The sequence below is a fragment of the Mustela lutreola genome, chromosome 11, assembly GCF_030435805.1.
Source record: "Mustela lutreola isolate mMusLut2 chromosome 11, mMusLut2.pri, whole genome shotgun sequence".
In the NCBI taxonomy this organism is placed as follows: Eukaryota; Metazoa; Chordata; class Mammalia; order Carnivora; family Mustelidae; genus Mustela; species Mustela lutreola.
The window spans coordinates 27,901,884-27,925,131 of record NC_081300.1 but is presented as its reverse complement, the minus strand read 5'-3'; the positions used below and the strand labels follow the sequence as shown (position 1 = coordinate 27,925,131).

The following is a 23,248-nucleotide window of genomic DNA, read 5'->3' as shown; positions in this document are numbered from 1 at the left end:
CTACCTCCTTGCCAATAGAGCAGGAAGAGTGTATTCATAGATCCCTGAGTAACATCTGGAGGATATGCATTGGCCTCCTGCCCTGGACAGATGTTCTGGGACTGTTCCTTTGGCCCCATATTTCACATGGAAATGTAACAATAACTGCCTGTGATAGCTCCCAGTTTTCTCCATCACCAAATCTAAACCCACAGCCCAGAATTCAGCATCCTTCAATTGGCCTCCACCTTGCCTCCAGTCCAAATACATGGAGGCTCAAGGCTTGTTGGGCTCAGTAAGTCAACCTTAAGTAGGTTGACCGGTCAGCAAGTATTTACTGAGCCTAAGATACGTGCTTACCTTTGGGTCAGGCATTAAAGTTGTCCAAGAGAAGAAGACATTGCCACACCCAGAATGTTTATAGTACAGTTTTTAAAAAGTGTGTATACAAAAATAACTAGAGGAAGAAATAATAATGATAGGAGAAAAAAAAAAAAAACAAACCAAGCATGTCTTGGATTGTATATGTAGCTCTAAGTGGTATAAGAGTTCAGAACAGAAATCCAAAAGACTAGAATCGTCAGAAGGGCCTTTGACTAATGAGGGGCACTTGAACTAGGCTTTGAAGGATAGAAATGAATTGGAGTGGGGGATGGGAAGACAAGGCAATATAGTCAGGAAAAAAAACATGCAACAGTGCCTGGAACTCTTTGCAGACTGACCCATGCCAAGTATTCAGTGATTTTTGGTAGGTACTGGTAGCCTCCAAAGTTAGAGGTAGGAGAGGCTCATAGGTCTGTTTAACTAGTAACTTGCTTCCATGTTATAATTTACAAGGTAGTCAGGCTTTCATGGAGTCTTGAATTCTGCCATACACAAACAAGTTTATTTGTAGGCGCGTATGAAAACAGTCACATAACCTGTGCCGTGAACAACACGGGTCATGTTCCTCTGTCCTTGTACAAAAACATACTGAAACAGATGGAGCAATGTTCTAGTGACAGGACTTCAGTAACCTTTTAGTCTGATAAACAAAGACACAGGACCCATTTGGATTCCTAACCCCAGGGACACCATTCCAAAGCTGCTGCTGCTTCTGTGGTGGCTGCTGCTTCTTTTCCTCACTAACTGCTTATCCTTTGTTTTTGCAAGGGCAGGCCTACCTGAAAACAATGCAAAAAATCCCACATTTCTAGCTGTCAGTAAAAAAAAAAAATGGTTTTTACCACCCATGATTCTAATTCACAAAGCCACTGGTCATAACCAGAAATAAAGAAAGTTAAAGGCCTGTACTAAGTGCCTCTAAAGTTATGGTTTCTGACTAGAGTCTTTTGAATGCTAACTAACCTCTGGAGTGTGTATTCCTGAATAAGGAATTACAAATTTTAATCAATAGTCTTTAGAGTAGAGATTAGAGTTAACACCTATGTACCCATTATGCGGTCTATGTCTAATGCATTTTGAAGCAAATTACAGATAATATAAACAGATGAAAAAGAATGTGGCATGGATTGTGGACAGTGGAAGGCCCATCAGCTGACCAGTAGATGTCGGAAAGAAAGGAAAGAACAGGTGTATGGACAGGTTTTTGGCAGATGGGTGATGTGTTGGATTACAGGCTGAGCAGGTTTGATGGTGTAGCCTATGGGTAAGGTGATCATATAATTTATCAAGAGTGAGAAAAAGAAAAAAAAAACTGGAGAGTAGAAATGGGCAGTATTAATAATAACGCCAAAACAATCAGGGTACTTGGGTAGTTCAGTTAGTTAAGCGTGTGCCTTCAGCTCAGATCATGATCTCTGGGTCCTGGGATTGAGCCTCACATCAGTCTCCTCTCTCTGCTCAGTGGGAAGCCTGCTTCTTCCTCTCCCCCTGACTGCCATTCCCCCTGCTTGTGCTTTCTTTCTCTCTCTCTGTCAAATAAATAAATAAAAACTTTAATAAAAAATATTAATAATGCCAGAACAACAGATATTAACTGGCTCTGTCCTAGGCAAACCAAGACATATGATCAACTTAGCTATGCTCAGTGCATTAAAGGACAGAGAAGACATGATTAAAGATGCATTCTATGAAGTCGGGTCTGTCCGACACCTCTGGCTTACCTGGGCACAGCAAAGTTTCCTCTGGGTGATTTGGTAGGTCGCAGGGCCTATCTGGGAAGAAATATCCCTCTGACTGTCCTTTGACTGTTATCTCAGACTTGTTGATCTGTCGCCAGGGTGGTGCCTTATATTCTTAGAGCAGCATTTCAGGATCGTGTTTTGCATCCCTAAACTTTGGCTTATCCAGAAGCAATTACACAGTGGTAAAGAAACCACCTCCCTCTCTGTTTTGCTTATGTGACTTTGGGCAGTCACTTCTCTGGGCCAACAGATCAGCAGGTATTTTTTGAGAAACTACTTTGTGCTGGTGGCAAGCTTTTCCATATGCTATCTCATTCTTCCTAGTAGCCCTGGGAAGTGTGTGGGAGACCACATGACCTGTCCATCCACAAATGAAGGTGGGTATAAGTATCTACCCTACTTTCATTCCAGAGTGTATGGAAGGTAAAATGAAGCAAGAAGATCCTTGAAAAATTAGAGAATTGGTTATCCTGCTTATGAGGGTAGAATATCTACCCTCACTAAGGTTCAGGTTAGCATCCTTTGGACTGTTTGTGGAAGAGCTGATGGAAAAGTTCCACCAATGTAGATAATTTAAGGTATATTTGTGAGCTCTGGGTCCTAAAGCTGTTATGTTAGGTGGTAAAAATTAGAATACAACTTTCTTGGTCTCTTGGATGGTAATGATTCTGAATTAGAAATGCTTTTCCTGTGCAGTAATTGGTAGACTGATAAAAATATAAGCCATAACCACTGTTTATTTGAAAGGGGATCCTGTGGTATGGGGAAAGCACTGGTATGGAAGTCAGATACCAAAAGTCCTAGTCTTTGAGTTGGCCTTTAATGCATGTCACTTTAGGAAAATCATAACATGGATCTGAGTGATACCAACTCTCGCAACCTGTTAAGTGGTCTATGATGTAAATATGTGTAGTCAATGAATGATTATATATCAGGTAAAACAGCCCCATGACAACCTTTGATAGTGATACTGGTGAACTATTCTGAGTCATCCTCCTCATCATCCATTTCAGAATTCCCCCTCAGACAGAGAACGCAAGGATGGATTGTTGAAGGTTAGGCTATTTCTTTCTATTTCTTTTTAAAGATTGTGTTTATTTATTTGTCAGAGGGAGAAAGAGCACAGGCAAGGGGAGCAGCAGGCATGGGGAGCAGTAGGCTCCTTGCTGAGCAGGGAGCCCGATGTGGGGCTTGATCACAGGACTCGGATCGTGACCTGAGCTGAAGGCAGAGGTTTAACCCATTGAGCCACCCAGGTACTCCTAGGCTGTTTCTTTAAAGGAACAGGTAACTGACCTAGACTGCTATTTTTTTTTTTTTCCAGTATCCAGCCTCAGTCATCTCTCACATGTATTCATCCACCAAGCATCTACTTATTGAGTACCTGCCACTTTCTAGGCACTGTTAAGCACTGTTGAGTCAAATGGAAAGCGTAAAGGAACCAAACAACCTTCACAGAGTTTATAATCTAGTGGAGTATAAAATACAGTTGATTCTCATCATGTATCGATTTCATATTTGTGAATTTGCCTGCTTGCTAAAATGTATTTGTAACCCCCAAATCAATACTTGCAATGCCTTTGAAGACTTTCAGACATGCACAGAGCAGCAAAAATTTGAGTCACCAGACATGCTCTTCCCAGCTGAGTTTGAATAATTTGTTAAGTTCTTTCATACTGTAAAAAGTATCTTTTTTGTGGTCTAGTTGGTGTCAAGATTTTTTTTTTTTTTGCATTTTTGTGCTTTTTGTTGGTGAATTTACTGTTTTAAATGGTCCCAAGCATGGAGCTGAAGTCCTGTCTAGAGGACAGGCACTTTAGAGTGCAAGGCACTTTCCAGTGCAAGAAAACTGTGATGTACCTTATGAGGAAAGCAAATAAGCTTCCTTCAGGATGGAATAACAAACAGTACAGTTGTCTAAGAGATCCATGTTAAGAAATCAGCACTATATATTAAATAAAATGTCTTTAAACAGAACCACCTATAAAACAAGATCATGTATTCATTGATTGACAAAAACTGTGACCAGAGGGTCATAGGAACCTACCCTGCATTTCCCTTAGAAACAATAGTTCGCTATTCTTTAACTCAACATGAATAAGGGGAATTGACTGTACTAACCGACATTTTTTTTTAAATTTTTTTAAAAAAGGGGGTGCCTGCAGGGCTCAGTTGGTTACGCATCTGCCTTCAGCTCAGGTTATGATATTAGGGCTCTGGGATCAAGTCCTACAGTGGGCTCCTTGCTCAGCAGGGAGTCTGCTTCTCCCTCTCCCTCTCTCCTTCCTTCCTGCTCATGCTCACTTGTTCTTTCTCTCAAATAAATAAGTGAATAAATAAAATCTTTAAAAAAATTTTTTTAAAAAGAATGCAGCCATAAGCAGTTGCTGGTACTATGAGGTAAGGGTGAACAGGTGATACCTTGCTGGACAAAGGAGGCTTAGCTGAGCTATGAAGGAGAAGAAGGAGGGAACCAGAGGTAGAGTATTGTGGGGGACACACAGAACGGGGAGACCCACCTCCACAAAGGAGAGAGAGAGAGAGATGGCAAGTCATGTGACGAGGAAGGAGATTAAGGAGGGAGAGCGTGGTTTAAAGTCAAGGTCAGAGAAGTGAACAGGACCAGTCCATGCTGGGCCCTGTAGAGTTTTAATTGGTGAACAAAAGGACATGATCAGATTTATGTTTTGAGATAGCTTTGGCGAAAATGCTCTCTTTTGAGAGCAGTCAGAGCAATTCAGGGAGCCAGAGAGAAGGTTATTTAGCAAGCGTCCTGTAGAAAAATGGTGCCTGTTTGTACCAGAGTGTTGATGATTAGGATGGAGAGAAGCAATTATTTGAGACATGCTTAGGAGACAAACTGGGCAGGATTTAGCAATGAACAGAATTGGAAAGGCAATCAAGAATTTATCCTAATTCCAGACACTTTCCCATGACAGTGTGTTCCAGTGCTTAAACTTTGTCCTTGGGAGAAAGAACTTCTAAACCCACTTCTTGATATCATACCAAAGCAGGTACCTCTCAATCTACCAACCTTTCTATGTAGCCAAAGGCCATTGAAACATCCTTTCATCAGTCTTTCTTTGAGATCAGAATGTCCCTGGTCTCCAAAGCCCTGATGAGTTGCCAAGTCTGACAGTCGTTAGTGTCAGAAAACTGGACATAGAACATAAATCTCGCAGATGAGTAGTGCCCCCAAGCATAGGTTACTTTACCACTTTTCTTCAAAGTAGTCCTATCAGATTGTCCTTTGGTGCTGCTTAAAAACCTTTGTGATTCTGTTGCTTTTTTAAGAAGATTGATTTATTTATTTTAGAGGGAGAGAGACAGAGTGAGTGGGGAGGGGCAAAGGAAAAGGAAGAAAATCTCAAGTAGACTCACGCTGAGTGCGGAGCCCGGAGCGGGCTCCATCTCCCCACCCAGAGACCATGACCTCAGCTGCAACCAGAGACAGATGCTTAACCAACTGAGCCACCCAGGGAAACCTCTGTTGCTTTTTCTCATAAGCAAAGCCCTGATCAAACTCCAAGAGAAGCACCCACACCCACCCCCACAACCTGCTGCAAAGCTGCCTTCATTTATCAAAATTTGTTTAATAACAGCTCTCCCTGCTCTGAGAATCTACATCTGAAATGAGCCCCACCGAAGAGCTGGGTGTTTCTTATTTGGGCTACATTCTGACTGTCAGCATGTTGGTTCAAATGGTCAGGGGCAAATCAATAATGCTAGGGGGCTGAAATGCAGCGATGATGGTCCCTTATTGATACTAATACTGCCATGGCTGTTCCTGTTTTCCTCGTGTCACCTTACTGTCCCTGTATCCAGTGATGCCCCCTCCGCTGCTGTGACACACAGAGCACTTGCAGCACAGAGCAAGAGAACACAATTCAGCGTCTCTTCCATCCAATTAAAATGTTTTACTATCTTTCCTTTTTATCTCGCCTTTGTAATTGGATTCCCAGTTTCTCAATTTTCATGGCAGCAAAGGGAGGGGGAAAATGATAGCAAGTATCTGATAAAAATAAAATGCTATGATTTAATTTCTGCTGAAAGGATTCTCACTCCCCTTTATGAGGCCTTTGAAAGGGTTCCCGAGTCCCTGACCCAGACAGATTATGGCCTTGTGGTTCCTTCTGGTTATTCAAAAGGCCTGAGAAATTCCAGGTATCATGAGATCAAAAAACTATAAAGTCATCTCTATACAAACTGCACAGAGGATCCAGAAGGGACAATTTGCGAGGTGATGACAAGAACAGATTTTGTGTGACAGCGATATCTGATTCTATGAGACCTCAGGCATCCTGAAACTATAGTCCCCAGGGTGGGGATCGGCTCATCCTATAAGGCTCTCCTCTCCTAAGAAAGCAGACATTCATTATGAAATCTGCACATACAAACAGCTACAATTTGCTGGTCCACTAAATTCCATAAGCTATAATATTCCCATTTTGTTCTCAGGATTAAAAGAGTCGACGTATGTTAGAGCCCTCTATGTAATTCTCTAGTCAAAATTTTTCACTATCTTTGTTGTTATTGTTATTGTTGTTGTTGTTAAACTTATTATGTCCGTAATGCCTGGAAGAGTGTCCTACACATATTCTTTACTACATAAATATGCACTGACCAGTTCGTTGATACTTTACTTCACCCCTATACTCTTCTTCAACATCAGCTCTCTGACACCAACTCAGTGTCCAGCAATTCATTTCAGTTCTGGCTGAATCTATTCAACCAGATTTGGTAGAGACCCCACAAGTTAAAGGCTCAGTCCCATAAGACTGCTCCCACTTCAGATGCTCACCACAGTGTGGTCCCAGGTAACCCCAAGCATTTGTGGCTGCTTAAAAATTTGGGGCTGCCAACAATCTTTTCAGGCTCAGTAATTCACTAGTAGAATAACTCACAGAACTCAGGGAAGTTCTGTATTTATGAAAACCAATTTATTATATAAGATACCAATGAATAGCCAGATGAGGAGGTATATAGGGTAAGATCTAGAAGAGTCTTGACAAGCAGGTATTCTGGATGCAAGAAGGAAGAGACAAATCCCAGGAATGTTGCCAAAAGGATGGATCCAGTAATGGTTTCACTCTGTGAAGATCCAGAGAGATTGAGAAATAGATAAAGTCGTCTGGTCAGGAAATGAATGTAGTAAGAACAACTCCAAAGAGCATATTATTATATCTTTCTGTGCTTATCCTTATAAAGAGGTAGAATTGGTTGGTTTTGGCATTTACTCATTCACTTAAAAATACATAATCGAGAACTTACTCCATAGCAGGAACTCTGATTGGTGCCAGAGAGATGGAGAAAAAAAGGCAGAGGCTCTGCTCTCTAGTGATGACTCTTCGTGCGTCCAGCAGTCAGATGGTAAGTAGAGAAGCCCAGCTCACACTGCATCATGCACATGATGCCCTCTGGTTCTTTACAGAAGCACGGCTCAGTATATTTTTGTTCTATTACCCTGCCATTTCCAGTTCTCGAGCAAACCAACCATCACCTCTGGGCTGAATTTGTGAGATTGATCCATACATATCCTTTAGTTCATTCATACAGTGCTCTGTATCATTCCGTTGCAGGACCATTCTGGTTTATTTACTCAGTCTTCTCTGACAGAACTGTGGGTTTTCTCCAATTTTTCTCTATGCTGTGATTCATATATGTGTATTCTTGACCTCACTATGAGTGTTCATCTAGGGAAAATTGCTGTCCAAATTAGTGGTGCTAGTTTACACTCTCATTAACAATAGATGAGCGATCCCATTGATCTGCTTCCTTGCCAACACTTGGAATTGTCAGTGAAATGATTGCAAATATCATGGGTGAGACACTGTATCTCACTATAGTTTAATCTGCATTTCCCTCATAGTAAGAGTTGAACTTCTACTTACACATTTATTGTGATTTTTTTTCCTCTTTTGTGAACTGCATATTCATGTTTGTCTTCTTTTCTGTTGGGTTGTCTTCTTTTTTATTTTTACCCGTTTAGAAATATATGTGCGAAGTATCAATTTTTTGATGGTTTTATGAGTTGCAGATATCTTCTCTGAGTATAAATTTTCTTTTAATGGCATCATCTTCTTAATGACATTTTTTGATAAATTAGAGTTTTGAAATTTAATATAAATATCAATATTGAAAAATCCTACCTACCCTAATTTTTGCTGACATTTCCTTTTAAAAAAGAGTTTTGCTTTTCATATTGAGATCTTTATCTGACATTGTTGTGTGTTCAGGGAATGAAGTAGGGATCTAATATCTGACTTAATTTTCTTTCCATTTGGGTAATCAGTTATCTCTACTCCCAAGTATGGGACAATCCTTCCTTCCCCTGTGACTGTTCAGGGTCACCTTTGTCAAAGATCAGGAATCCAGAAAAGAAGAGCATCTGTTTCTGGCTCTATATCCAGTTCTCCTTCATCTGCCCTAACTAATACCATGGTATTATAATAACTATAGTTTACCGGAAAGCCTTGACACAGGGAGGTACATTATATTCTGATTCTTTGGTCCTCTTGAATCTTTAGTTTAGCCTTTTTCTTTATCTACTTCCATGCCCTACTTACCATCTACTCAGTCTTCAAGACTCATTGTAAACATAAATACGACTACAGAGCCTTCCCATGACAGACCATTTAGAATTATTGTATTCAACTCCAAAGTCCTTTTAGCAGTTTTGCCTCCATGACAGCACCTTTCAAGACCTGCCTTTGTTCTCATCCCATTGTCCTGTGTGCCCCGGCCCAGTTCCCCCACACTCACAGAGCTATAAGCTCCCTGCAAAACAAGGTCTCATGCCATCATTCCCATAGCACATCAGCTGAGTGGGAAGCCCGTAAGAGGCACAGATAGACTTCACGAGTTGAGGCTCTTTGCCATCATACTGACAGTGATGTCTACACTGGCACACCATCCAGGGCATTGAGATGGTTTCTCTGGCAGAAGCTTCCCTGCTCCTCCACCAGATCTGAGATGCACTGGCCCACAGCCTACAGGAAGCCCAGAGTGGACGACATGACTTCGCTTTGAAGTTCTGGTTTGTGAGATGCCTATGGAAATTATTTACAAGGTTTAAAATGTGCATCCACTATTTAGTCCTTTTACACGTTCATATACCTTTAAATAAAAATTTGGACTTCTCCAAAGCCTGATACCTAGTTCATCTCACTTGGACTAGATGACAGTAGATCTAAACACCCAAGTGGCAAGCCCAGTCCTCCCGTGAATCCCTTAATTCCTCTCTATCTCTGGGCTTCAGTTTTCTTATTATAAAATAAACATATTGTACCAGGTCTGTCCTAAGGTCACTTCTAGCACACCATGTGGCTGTGATTATGATCATGGTCCCCACTGTTCCTCCTAAAGTTCTAATTCTACTGTTTCAGCCTTGGCAGCTCTGGACCTCAATTATTTCATCTGTCACAGAAGAATGTTAGACTCAACAAAGTCATTATCAATTCTAAAATGCTGCAATTCTATGTGCTTCATAACTGGTTTGGGAGATGGATAGGACAGTAACAATTTGCTCTAATTCATAAAGAAACCAATACCCAGAGAGGTTGAGTGGCTTGCCCAAAACCACACTATTAAAAAAAAAAAAAAAAAAAAAAAAAAAAGAAAGAAAGAAAGAAAAAAAAAAACTGATAGCTCAGGCTCTAGAAGTCTGGCCGAGGCATCTGTTTTCTGTATCATTCTGTCTCCCATTTCCTTTACATTCAGGCCAGTTATGAGACTCTATGTTCCTTTTACATGACTAGTCATAGGATGGTTTTAGCCCCCTACTTTGAATTCAGAGCAACCGACTGGAACGCTAGGACCAGAGGTTTTCATTTGTGTCAGGCTCCTGACCTCCTGTGTCAGGGATGAACCTGTTGTTGCCTCAAGAGAAAAGATTGGACTTATGATACAATCCATGCTAGATTGAGGTAGTTTATAACGGAGTCTCACTACGTTCTCAATGTCTCTGTGCTCATTTTGCTTTTGTGCTTTTAAAAAAGGTGCTTCGTGTTCCCTGTCCATTTGGACACAGATCATATTTGGAAGGACTGTCCGTTCACTGGGAAGCTTTGCCTGATCAGAAACACATGATTCAGTCTGGGGATGATATCAAATGGGAGAAAAGCCACATAATGGGGAGTACATGGAAAAGTTCCCAGGCAGAGGAGAACAGCCACATGAGACCTTTGCAGCATACCAAAAGTGGCGGATTGGGCCTGTTGACCATGTCGCACAGAGAGAAACTGATTCTGTTGTTTAAAACAGGTTGCTAACAATCCCCTTTTCCCTATTCTGTGTTTTGATTAGCTGGACACATCCCAATCTCCTCCTAGGGATGAATGGAAATATATCAATGGGCCTCCTAGGTGGTAGACCAGTGCATCCATTCCTGGATCAGCACAGCAAAGATCAAACAGAGACAGGCAGCAACAGTTGTCCGTGGGTTGCACCATGCATTTCAATTCTGACTCATCGTGCAGTGAATGCAGTGAACAGGGAGACTGCATAAACATTACCCCTCTTGGCGTCAGCACTCTCCTCTCCTGGGCATTTCCCCAAATGTTTCCCTAGAATTATCCAAGGTGCTGTCATCTCTAGATTGTAAAAAATTAAAGGCAAGAAGTGGAACATAGAAGAAGATTAAGAGAACTAACTAGGCATAACTTAGCTAAATGAAAATGCCAGGGGATCTGAAAGCTGCCTCCCGGTATTTTGTGTGCCTAGGTAATTTGGCAAAAGGCAACATCTAAATCCATCAATGATGGAAACAATGACTGCTTAAGGTAGGGGAAGAAATCAAAAGTAGTCAAAAGGAGCAATTTTATCAACTTTTTATTGAGCATCTGCTATGTGTCCCACCGTGTGCTGCATACCAATGAAGACTTGAGACAAAAGCAAAACAAGTTAACAGCACCCCTAGGGAAGGACAGCAGAGCCAAAAAGACAGAGCACATACCTTTGAACAGAGTCCAGAGAGCAGATGATATTCTAAGAAAGGTCAGGACAAGGAAAATCCCCATGACCTGGGGTGGCCAAAAAGCCAGAGAAATGTGTAAAAACCTGATTTAGAGAGTGTTGTCTCCAAAATGAGTAAATGTTGCTAAAAACCATCCTGGATAAAGCCCCAGAATCACAAGGTATGTCACTGAGATGCACTGAACGATTGCTATTTCTGATTTCTCTGATTCCCGGGAACACCCTGTGGCTCAGATAGGGTTGATTGTAAAACAAATACACTCGCAGCCCAAGGTCACGGGAAGAGCATGTTCATCACTGTGAGGGAAACTCCTCCGAAGGAGGCTGTCGTTCAGTCTCCCAATGGCAGGACCAGCATAGCTCTGTGTGCTTGATAATTAGGCAGCTCAGTTCAATTCCAAATATCTGGGCGACGATCGATAGTGGGAGCATGAGGGGTATGGGGCTGGACTGGTTTATGTGACGGGTCACACATTAAGTGTCTAATTGATGTGACTTCTCTGGATGTGGCAATGCCGCTGACACACACCACTTTCCTATTACAAGGCTTAATGGGTCATCTTTTGATTTCTGCCTCACTCCCAGCTTCGTGTTATTTAAATAAAACCCTATTAGGAAATTTATTTATCACAAGGAAAAGATTTATCTAGGAAAAGAAATCTACTGAGACACAGCAGTTCCCTCTTCAAAGGTGCCATAATAAAGAAGACAATAGCAATATTTTTACTGTTTAGGTCGATACAATTATAAGATAGGAGAAAGCAAGGAGCAAAGAGTATAAATTTCACACTCAGTGACCTAGTAATTTTTCAGTCATTTTCTGCATTAAACCAAATGCATCCACTGGGACTAGGGGATACCAGAAAAGTGGCACTCTTTTTTGCCTAACCATGTTCCGAATTCCATACCATCACCTCCTTTATGCCCCTTCCTTCCTCATCTTTTTCTGTGTGTGTTAAATTTTAAATTGTCTTTGTCTTCTCAGTTCCTATGGCTTTCAGTGAGAGTTCTCTTTAGTCTTTTATTCTCATACCAACTGGCATAAAAATAATTTTCTCTTCACCTACCAAATGAACATTTTGTATTTCTTTGTTGGAAGAAAAGAGCCTAATGTGGGGTGGTGAAAAATCTTCACATTGACCAATTAAACTTTGCCCACCGTGGGAAGAGAGGGCAATCCCATTCTTCTTGGGTTTCCAGCCCACATAATCTCCATTTTTTTTTTTCCAACATAAATTTCTTCACTATACTTACTCACTTTTTATTCAGCAATCATGCCCACTGTGTTCTCAGCCAAGTTTTGGGTCTGAGAAGTATATAAAAGAGGGAGAAGGGAAATTGTTCCTTCCCAGAGCTTGCAGTCTGTATGAGGGGATGAGACAGACACACATGGAGCATAGAACTGAGGACACTGTGGGAGTAGAATGGACAGTAGATGGGAGAAAGTGAGTAGGTGTGATAGCTGTATCCAAGTATCAGAAGGACAGTAAAGGGCAAGGAGGAGTAGATGTCATTTGGGGCCTCTGGGGAACACGAATGGGATCAAAGCATGGGATCATCAAAGACAGAGATGTTAGGCTGACATGAGGAACACTTCTCAATCCAGTAAAAGTGGAGTCATCTGGCAAAAGAAGGTGAATGACATCTCTGAGGGCTATAGTCATAGAGTTACTGCACTGGACAGGTTGTGGAACAGGGCCTGTTTAAAGCCCATGTTCTCTGATGTGACAAATATGTGCTTTAAGAGTCTACAGAAGGAACACATTTGTGAGGGCATTAGTTATCAAGGCAGACTTCAAAGAAGAGGTAAAAACTGACTTAGTTCCTGTGTTAAGAGCTGAACTTCTTGGGAAGATGTGGGGAAGGTGCTTCAAAAGAGGTACAGCACACATTCGGCTTGTGCCCACACTCCTCCACACCCACTGTTTCTTATAATGCTTCATCCAAAGAGCAAATTTACCTCTTTTAGGCAGAGAGAAAATAGTTCATGACATGTTCATCCATCCTACAAAGTGAAGGAAGAATCACAAGAAGGAGACTGTTTTTAAGTCGATGCATTTATTTTTTTTTTCTTTTGTCTTTCCAGTCATCTATTTTCCTGTCTTCTAAAACAGCTTACTGAGGATCTAGATACTAGGGCCCAGGGCTAGAGTACGATGATGTACAAAGACAGACCTGGTCCTGGCCCTCAGAGGGTTTATGGTCTACCAGGGGAAAAGACATTAGCCAAGTAATGCAAGATACAGATATATTTGCAAATGACACCAATGGAAAATACAGGAGGAAGTGAGAAGACTTAAGAGACAGTCCAAATACCAGCTGCAGTGGAGATAGAAGAGGCTTCCTTAAGCGAGGGATAGTTGAGCTGAGATCCAAGGTTAGGGGTTGGTATAACAAGGTGAAAGTTAAGAGATTCAGGAGTTAAAGAGAGGAATGTATTATTCCAGGAAGAGGGAACAACATAAACACAAGAACTACATATTCAGGAGACTCAAAGAAAATTCTAGGAAACACCAGTGATGGTACCTACCCGCAATGGTAGGAAATAACTGAAGTAGGATCATGATTAGAGATACACAAGGGCATGGGGGTAAACTGATGAAATTTGGGAACCTGAGATTTTTGCAAATAGTACAGTCCTGCTTTGTACAGTTCTTTGGGAAGATGGGGAGATTAGGGTTCATTTCATAGGTTAGTTGTGTTATAGAAATTATTTTGGATTGGGGTCCATTTGATCTGTTTTTAGCACAGTTCTCATGTAGGCCCAGATAGAATTTATAGATTAAAATTGCAATTATCTCTTTATTATCCATGCATTCATCCTCCCTAGTAACTTGGGCCCATAAATGATTTTCCTTTCGACCATGTTAGTAAGCCTCAGTAAGACAAGAAAAAGAACATAAAGATGTGGAAGAATCCTGAGCTAGATAGCAAGGAGGTGGATGTATTTGAGAGTCTGAATATGGTAGACATACATAAGCCTATGACTAGTGGGTTTGTTTCACACCTCCTTTCAAGATTAAACATAGGTCCCTTGATTATCAATCTTTTGTATTAATCTACCTGTGGCAACTTAGCCTAGCTTTATTCTGAAATCTTAGAGATTCGTGTCAAACGGACAGACTAAACAATTTGCTAATTGTTTTCTCTTATCTGAGATTAAAAATATTTTTAACAAGATGAATGGGGACTCTTTCAAGAAGAGCATAGTAAGTAGAGATGATGGGAATTATTTGTTCTCAATTCATCTCCTTCCATTATGAGAAAGAAGCAAAACTCTTAGCTTTATCTCTTTAATATCTAAGGCACTTGATGTAATTTTTGGAGGGGGTAGGTTTGAGGTAAGCTATAAAATGAATGAATAATTGTTCTCTTTAACATCAATACTAAGTAAATATAAAGACAAATTACCTGTGCTATAACCAGTAGAAGTCGCTGATTCAAGCTTATCTCAGCTATTGATGTTCTCTGGCTCACTAGTCCAACTTGTTAGCATTCTATTTACCTAATCGATAGTCTTCAAGAATCCCTGGTAAATCAATCAGCAAAGCTTCTAGACATCAGGACCAGGCCGATTTCTGAGGAGCCTTTGGAAATAGACAGGGACTGGATGGGCTGGCTTCTGAGTATTGGTGTTAAACAAAGGTTATTTTGATTCCTTCCTCCATTCACCTTTTCAATCCAACCTGAGTAATGTTGACTGTGTGGCCAATGCAATTTCTCTAGCCAATGCTAGAGAAAAGCCATATAAATAATAGTTTTGATTTGTAGAGGTTCCCAGTTGAATAGAGCAGACAAACATATAAGCATATGCTCAGATCTCCAAGGGATACTGTACCTGAGTCCTGTCTGGTGGAGTTGGAATGATATCCCCAAAGTTGGTGGCACTTGGCTATCTAGTGGGGTGAGGTTAATGCCTTGGTAAAGCCACTGCTTTGGTAAAAGACAGTTTCCATAGAAATGGTCAAAGTGAAATTAGGAAAGAAATGAAATTTCCATAATTTCGCCCTCTGCACTGCCCACCCAAACCCTCACTCCTGCTTTGGCTCAACCTCCAGATTATCTGTGGTTCTCCCCTCTCCAATTCCCAAGGATTTCCAGCAGCATTACTGGGACACATCAACTAAGGTCACTCGCTGAAGCATGTCAGTGACTGATCACTTTGATGTATTTTTTTAAAAGATGTGTGCTATGTTAAATAGATCATATATTGATGGAACTGAGGAAAGATACTATCATGGAGCAAACACTGAGGCTGACCTGACCTGCCTTGGAGACATGGAGACCGGGCCCTTTTACCTTCTGGTTCTATAGCTTGGGGTGGAGAGATGCTCCTGCATTTCTGCATTAACCTGCATTAATTATGCATTCATTAATTGAGTCCAAATGCCCTAGTCTGTAAGATCATACCTGTCTCTTGCAGGGAGACAAAATACACAAAGCACAGGGCCTCGAACGTTGTAGGTATTCAGTGAAGGACAGCTTATGATGCTGATACTGATTCACATCTCACACAGATGTAGAAGACTGTCTTTTCCAGGCTGCCAAGGTAGACTAGAGAGAGGAGGCATTTTTGGATAGGAAGCCCTCTGCTCACACTGTCAGAACCCCCATAATGCTTACCCTGGCTTCAGACAATACTGGGTCCCAAATATCTAAGAATTATTGTCTGAATGTTCCATTCATCTCAGAGCACTGGGTGGGCTGACCAGTGAGCTGACCAGGTTCCACTACTGGGGAACAGTCAGGGCAAGCTTACCTCTAAGGAAGCAAGAATCAAGGAAGCCAGAGAGCTGAATCCCAACCAGCATGCACGGGAGGAGCTGGCTGCCGGAGACAGAAGCAGCTGCCATAAGAGACGGAGGGCAGTCCAGAACTGGTGTGAACTCCTGAGGGATGTTGTAGTAGCTCTGATGGAGAGGAACTCAGGGCTTTGTGAACATGTCAGTTTTCTGACTACACTACAGTACACCAAAAGTATGGCTGTGCTCAGCATGCTGTTACGTTCTGTGCTCAAAAAGCCTATGTATCCTTGTACATATCCCTTGCCTTCTCGAGGCCTTATTAAAACTTTTATTAGGAGCAAGTGAGATCATGGATATGGAACAACTTTTTTCCCTGCTATTGGTGACTATTGCTACCACTGTGAATGTCTTATTTTCAATGATCATCACTCTACAGGGGTGCTACTTACACAGCAAACCCCACTCAATGGACTTGCATCCTATTTACAGAATTTGCTAGAGCAGGCTCATCTCCCACTTATAGATTTCTTGGAAGAAACCTATCACATCAGCATAGATAGCAACAAATTTGACTAATGAGGAGTAGATCAGAATCAGGAATGATGTGGAAAGTGGTTGAATCTGAGACCAGAAAGCTGGCTCTCCCAAAAGTCATAGCTGGAGAAAATACAATGTAGGCTGAAAGTCTGGGTATAAAGAGATAAAGATACAGATTAAGAATGATACAATAATTAGTGGTCTGAATTAGTGGCTCTTGAACCTGGCCAGCTCTTACTAGAATTAGCCAGGAGCTTTAATAAAATATAGACCTAGTGAATCAGAATCTCTGGATGGTGTTTGGGGGGCAAAGCTTTTTTGAAAGTTCCCTAAGTAATTGAAATTATCAGCCAGATTTGGGAAGCAGAAGTCTGGGCCAGGTCTTGGGTCCAGGTGCATGAAGCCATCAATCCTATAGATTCAAGTGTCTGGAAACCTGGGGCCTGCAGTCATCTGGACCATGATAAGGACACTATTATTACATGGCAGGGAGGATGATGGGAGCAGGCTTCACTAGCTTATGGATTTTATTTACTTGCTTAATTCTAGAGATGTGGGAGCTACAGTTCAGGATGTTGGAGAGGCTTCGTCTGTAGGTTTGAGGAGAGAGAAAGCTATATTTAGGATGGAGAGCCTTGGAGGAACAGTTGACGGTCACTGCCAAGGCAAGCAGATTTTCTCTTCTCATGCTCTGACTTTCTCTCCCGAGGCAGTGGGCTTGGGACACATTTTTTTTTTTTTTTTCTTTTGACCCCTGCTATCCGGAAAGGTTAAGAAAACAGAGCTTGAGGGAGAAATATGATGGAATTACAAGAAGAGGGAGAAGGATAAGAGTGTGTGCATTTGGATTTTCCTCTCCTTCACGCCATCCTCCACAACTACAGTCATAAGAGCAAGGAGAAGCCATAGGTGCCCTGAGGAGAGTACTGTTCTCAGGTGTGTAAGGAGACTGGCTTGGTGGACTGACAGGATCCTGGAAGAAGCTGTTTTTACATTGTGGTGAAGGGCTTGACCTGCCACATCACAGAAGACTTCTAGAAACCACAACATAGGAAGAAAAAAAGAAAAGGACAGAGAAAGACATGATAAAGTTCGTGAATCAGCATAGATGAGAGGGTAAGGGCACCATAATTCCTCAGTCAAGGTATTTGATTGTGCAAATCTTCAGTTTGAAAAAATAATAAAAAAATAAACTCTTTGAATGGGAGAGAAGGAGAGAAGGGTTTAGTTGTCTATCCTTTGTCCCAGTGAAATGCCAAAATGAGAATTCCACATTAAATTCTCCCAAGAGTCTGAGCTACAACAAAGAGTGTGCTTCAGAAACGGAGGAAACAGTAGAAATGGACTTTATCTCGCTGGCCAAAGCCTCCCTACTCCTACAGCCCACTCTTCTGGAAGCAGTGCCTGCTTGTGTTCAGATGAAACTTGGAAGGGGAAATGGTGAGGATTCTCAGAGCCCGGTTGTCCATCAGAGGGACATAATAAAACACTGTATCATAAAACTTGTCTTGGTTTAAGTAACCTTTCTTCACCCATAATTAAGTGTATAATGTGGGACCAAGATGGCAGAAAGTACTGTGAACTGCCAGGTCCAACTCTGGCTTCTAACACTTCTAGTTATATGGCCTTGAGCAAGTTAATAAACACTTGGATACAAGGATACCTACAACGTCCACCTAGAGTTCTGGAGAGAACTAGGTGATAGAATGCTTATACAGTCACTCTTGACCGTGTCTTGGGTATAGCAGGCAGGCATCAATAGTATGCCTTAAACAGGATGCCAGTTTACTAATCTGTGATCCCTTCAAGTTTCAGCCAGTTATATTTATTTCTCCCAAGTCGCCTGGATTTTTCTGCATATAGAAGGTCACAATTGGGTCTAAGAAAAAAAGTGTTGTTTGAGGTGAAAGGGAAGCGTCTGGTTACATGAGCAGACCAGAACTCCAGGCATGAACTAAAGGAAGGCCTTTCTAGAGAGTGTTTTTTGTTTTGTTTTGTTTTTTTGGGTTTTTTTTTGTTTGAAGATTTTTATTGATTTCTTTGACAGAGAGAGAGAGACACAGTGAGGGAGGGAACACAAGCAGGGGTGTTGGAGAGAGAGAAGCAGGCTTCTCATTGAGCAGGGAGCCGGATGCGGGGCTTGATCCCAGGACCCTGGGATCATGACCTGAGCAGAAGGCAGACGACTTAATGACTGAGCCACCCAGGCGGCCCTCGAGAGTGGTTTTGAGCTGAAGTGAAGAGTGTGCGGAGGTGGGAGATCAGCTTGGAAGATAGGTCAGAGACAAATTGTAAATCAGATAGGAGACAGGGCCCACTTCAAGCATTGCTTCCAAAGTGGCTCTTCAGGGCAATGACTCCAGCTCCTACTTCCCATACTACGCCACCCCCAGCCCCCCACTCTCTTCCTCTTCATTGCCCAGTTAATGCCCAGCCTTTTGGTTCAGATACCTGTGGGGTAGAGGGCCCCAGAGCCAGAGCCTTTCCTTCCTGGGAGGAGATAGGAGCACCAGGCTGCATACTTCCATGCCTTCAGCTCGCCAGGGTGCACCTCCACGATCAGGTGCTTATCTCCAGGTGTTCGCCTGAAGGGAGGTCATGAAAAATCAACACCAATCAGGGCAGTTTCCTTGGAAGCTGAAATTATCTTGCAGGCATCTCAGAGCAGGTGCAGGGCTATTTTGGGCCAGCAATCACTGTGTGCAGAGGAGGGAGCACCACCTCTTCTCACAACAAGGCAGCAGCCTAGAGAGAGCCAATTATGGCAAGCCGCTTCCAGCCCCTTCTGTCTGTGCCTCCAAATCCTGCCACGCAACCTGGTACAAACCTGTCTGACCACTGACCACTGACCACTGGTGAGGGCGTCTCTCCACCTGATGAAATGGTAGGGGGCTTGGGTGCCTGATCCAAAAAAGAGCTTGTCTTGCCTACAGGAAAAAGTTTACAACTCTTAGCTTAGAAGTCAAGGCTGCCAGTCTCCAAACTCAAGGTAGTCTCCACTCAGAATCTTTGCCTACATTCCACTCTTGCTCTTGGCCAGCCCAGACCCTCCACTACTATCAGAGGATGTTTCATTTTAATCAGATATGCTTAGCCTGCCTCTGGACCTCTGCCCAAGCTACCCCTTACCTCCTTCCTTTCCGGGTAACCTACTCTGTTTGATGTATCATTTCTCCAGATTCCCCTTCTTCATTTAAAGGGTACTGCCTCCCCTGATGGCCGCTTCAGCCCCGTGAAGGTCTCTTCCTTTTCTGCTCTGCCACTGTTGGAACCACACAACCTAACAGCACATCTCTGTGCATGCCTTAACTGGCAAGGATGGCTTCCTATACAACCCCCAACCCCTTGGAAAACAGAAAATGACTCAAGGGTTTTCTACTTTTTGTGTCCTGCCACAGTATCTGGGACTGAAGTCTAGGCATTGAATAACTTACTAATTCAATTTCTTTCCTAATTCATGAACCTTCTCTAGGTCTTAGCTCACCCCTGGCCCCAAAGAAATGTCCTCTAGCCACTCAAGTGGTCAACACTAGTTACATTTATAGACATCCCAGAGTTTAGGAGTTCACTGTTTTTTAAAAGCTTCTGGTGGTTTGTCTTGTCTCTCCAAATAGCCCAATTCTGGAGACAAGTGCCCTGTCTTATGTGGACATCCTTACACCTCACCTCAACCCCCAACTAACACAGAAAGTGAGTGTTCCGCATGTGTTCTAGTTGCCTAAAGGCTATCCAGCTGGTGATCTCGTTTCCAAGGAAGGGAAGCACTTGGAATGTAAACTGATTTACTAAAGTACCTGCCCACCATTCTTGCCTTTTAGAAGCCAACAATCTAAAAATATGCCACAGAGAGAAAGGGCACACAGACAATTGGAAAGCTAAGAACCAGGAGCAGACAGTATCTAAAAATATCAGGGTTCTGAACAGAAAAGGGAGACTTCATAGTGTTACCCACTGAAAGCTTCTCCAAAGCAAGCCTCTCTCCCTCTCTTTCCCTCCTCCCTCACCCCTAAATTCTTCACTTTTTTCTATTCACTCCCTCTCTTCTAGTATTTAAACCTTTAAAAAGTCAAAACAGAATCCACTGGGCAGCAGGCGCCCACATCCCTCCCTGCTTGTTCTCTCCCCAGAAACTGGGTAGCACATTGTGCAGCTCCTGTCAGATCACTGAGATGAAAGTCTCCCTCCTTCCTCTGAGAGCATTTGGTGCCCTTCTGATGCAGTACTGATGAAGTCAGTGGTCCTGCACTGCACTCATTGCGTGTGTGGTGTTCGCCCTGATTAGAGCACAGACCCCTTCACAGAAGCAGCCACATCTCGTTCACCCCAGGAGCAGCAGGACACAATGCCGTGGTGTTGGTATAAGAAGGTGGTCTTTTGCTAAAGGAATGAGTAAGCTAGCTGTTCTTTGAAACCATGATTCTCTCCGGGACCTTGACAGCCCATGGACACACTGATATTAATAACCACATTTTGGTCCCACACAGCTCCCACCTACACAACCAGACAGTCTGTCACACATTGACTCCATGTGAATCAGGAATGGAGGAAAGGGGCAGACCTACAGACAGACCCTAATATAAAAAACAGATGGGACAGGTTAAAACGTCTGGATTTGGTAGAAGTCTGCTCTGCAGAACACAGAGGCTCCAGAGCAACAAGGGGGGCCCAGGGCTCTCTGCCTGGATGCAAGAGGCCATCTGAGGAGTGAGAAAAAGCCAGAGCCAAGCACAGCCCTGGCTGCTCACGCTCCCTTAACCAAGTTCATAGTCTGCGTTTCTGTATAGAACTTAATCTAAAGAAAGTCTCCCAGTAATTAGAGGAAAAGCTAGGTTACAAAAAGCTTCCTAATTACTGCTCCATGAAACAACATGCCACTGTTCATGCCCACCTTCTCCGTGGGAGCACCCCTGACCGTAGTCCCTGGCAGTAGTAGGTCAGTTTGTGGCTATGAGCTGCCCTCCTCCTACTGGTGGAACTGTGGAAAGTCACCTTCCTTCCTACTTCCCTGCAGCTCCCCACTCCCCCCTCCACCGCTGACCCCCTCAGGCCCTCCTGCACCCCACGCCTTCCACACGTTCTCATAAAGGTTCTGCATTATCACGAGGGAGTAACCGAATGCCAGAGACCCTCCTTGGTCTTCGAGATGAAAAACCCCACTGTGAACTCTAGACAGGCAGAGGAAAGGCCCAGTCCCACTGTTAGACGGTTAGGCTGTGGAGACTCATGTTCCACAGGTGTCTGCATATTCAACAGGTTTAAAATACCACATTGCAAGGCACCAGGCCGGCCACGGAGGCACGTCTGGGTCGGGCTGTATTCAGTCCAAAGTAAGGAGAGCGTGGTTCTCCTGTAGTCCGACTCAGCGAGGGGGTCATCCCCCCAAGCTACCTGCAGAGTGCAAAGCCAGCACTGCAGAAACTGTGTTTTCTGAATAACTGGAATAGTTTCAGCCAAATGAGAGTAGGCTTTCCCTCCAAGGCCAGTATTTAACTACCGTCTTCCCCGGTTGACGTGCCTCCGGCTTGTGCTGAAGCTGCTCCCCCCAGGCTAGGGACGGAGCTGCTGTAGGGCCCAGAGCTGTGTGGCACCAGCTTGACCACATCCATGTGAATGGAATCTGCCCTGGCCTGGCATTTCTCTGCCTGCTCGCACCCATTCCTGCTGCCCCTTGCCCGCCCCTCTCCCCCGAAACCTCCCCCCCAATCAAGAGCGTTGTATTTCCCAAACCCCATTTCACAGCTACATTGTTTTATAAGGCCCCTCCAAAATACCTTGAATAGTCCCTTTTTATGGTTCCCATTTTCTGAAAACTCCAGCTGCTCCTCTGAAACCATCCAAATCTAATTAACCGCATAAGCTGGAGTTAGGGAGAGCGGCTCACTTTCGGGTCCTTAGCATACCCATTCAGGCCTTCTTTCAACATGGGCACAAAACCAGGAATTTCTAATAATTGTATCTACGGGCTTGGAAAGCAAAAAAAAAAAAAAAAAAAAAAAAGAGAGAAAAGAAAAAGAAAGAAAGCTGCTAATAAGTAAGTCTGTGAAAGCAGGGAGATCAGCACCTCGCATGAACTTGGCAGCCTGGCCCCGAGAACACTTGGAGACAATGCCGTTGGGGGATCTAAAAAGCTTAGCCTCCTGACTCAAATCTGGTGAGAACGTACCCTGGCTGTGAATAGAGATCCGAGTCTCAGCTCTAAATTGTCCCGGCTCAGACTCATTGAAATGTCTTCTCACAGAATTAGACAAGAAGGGGGCCGGGAAAGTTTGCAGAATATCAATGAGGCTGTGCTTAGAAGTGGAAGATGGAGAAACGCAGAGGTTGATTCTGGAACACCATGGATTAAGACAAAAGCAGCATTTGGGTCTTTGCCAGGTGGCTCTTAATGGGAGGGACTGTGCTACGTGGGGAGCCAGGAATGGAAGCTGCCTGCACATGACCCACCTCCTGCGGTGTCATGCCTGGGCTGAGGCCTTGGGAAGTCACCTACTCAGTCCTCACTGCTCCTTTAACAGATGAGAAGGAAGTGTAAGAGTGGGGACTCGGCTTCAGCATGCTGCCCTCACCCCAGACTCCCTGCCTCTCTTTTGTTGTCTTGCCAGGCTGCCTTCCTCACCGTTCAAATTCAGTCCCCTCCCTTGCCGAAAGAGGCCAAGTACAAATAAATATCTGTACCCATCCTTCCAGACTTGTTTCAGATGCCAGCACCTTCCCCAGTCCTCACCTTGCACCCATTCCATGGCCCCTTCCCCATATGTCCCTGTATCTTCCCTGTACCCCCATGACTGTATCATGTACTTATGGTGCCCCCATGATCCTTTATGCTTAGGAGATAATTAATAAACATTGCTGGAACCGGCTACATAACTAATGAAAACCGAGTCTGGG

At 43.2% G+C, this 23,248-nt stretch overlaps 1 long non-coding RNA gene across 1 annotated transcript in view; it reads right to left on the bottom strand.

The window, feature by feature from the left end:
- LOC131811539 (uncharacterized) overlaps positions 1–22,314 on the bottom strand; it is a 36,365-nt gene extending 14,051 nt beyond the window's left edge. The window contains exons 1-2 of the long non-coding RNA XR_009345975.1: positions 22,132–22,314; positions 18,812–18,945 (exon numbers count right to left, since the gene is read on the bottom strand). This is a non-coding gene — a long non-coding RNA (uncharacterized LOC131811539). The remainder of the gene's footprint in view (positions 1–18,811; positions 18,946–22,131) is intronic.
- Positions 22,315–23,248: the final 934 nt, after the last annotated feature.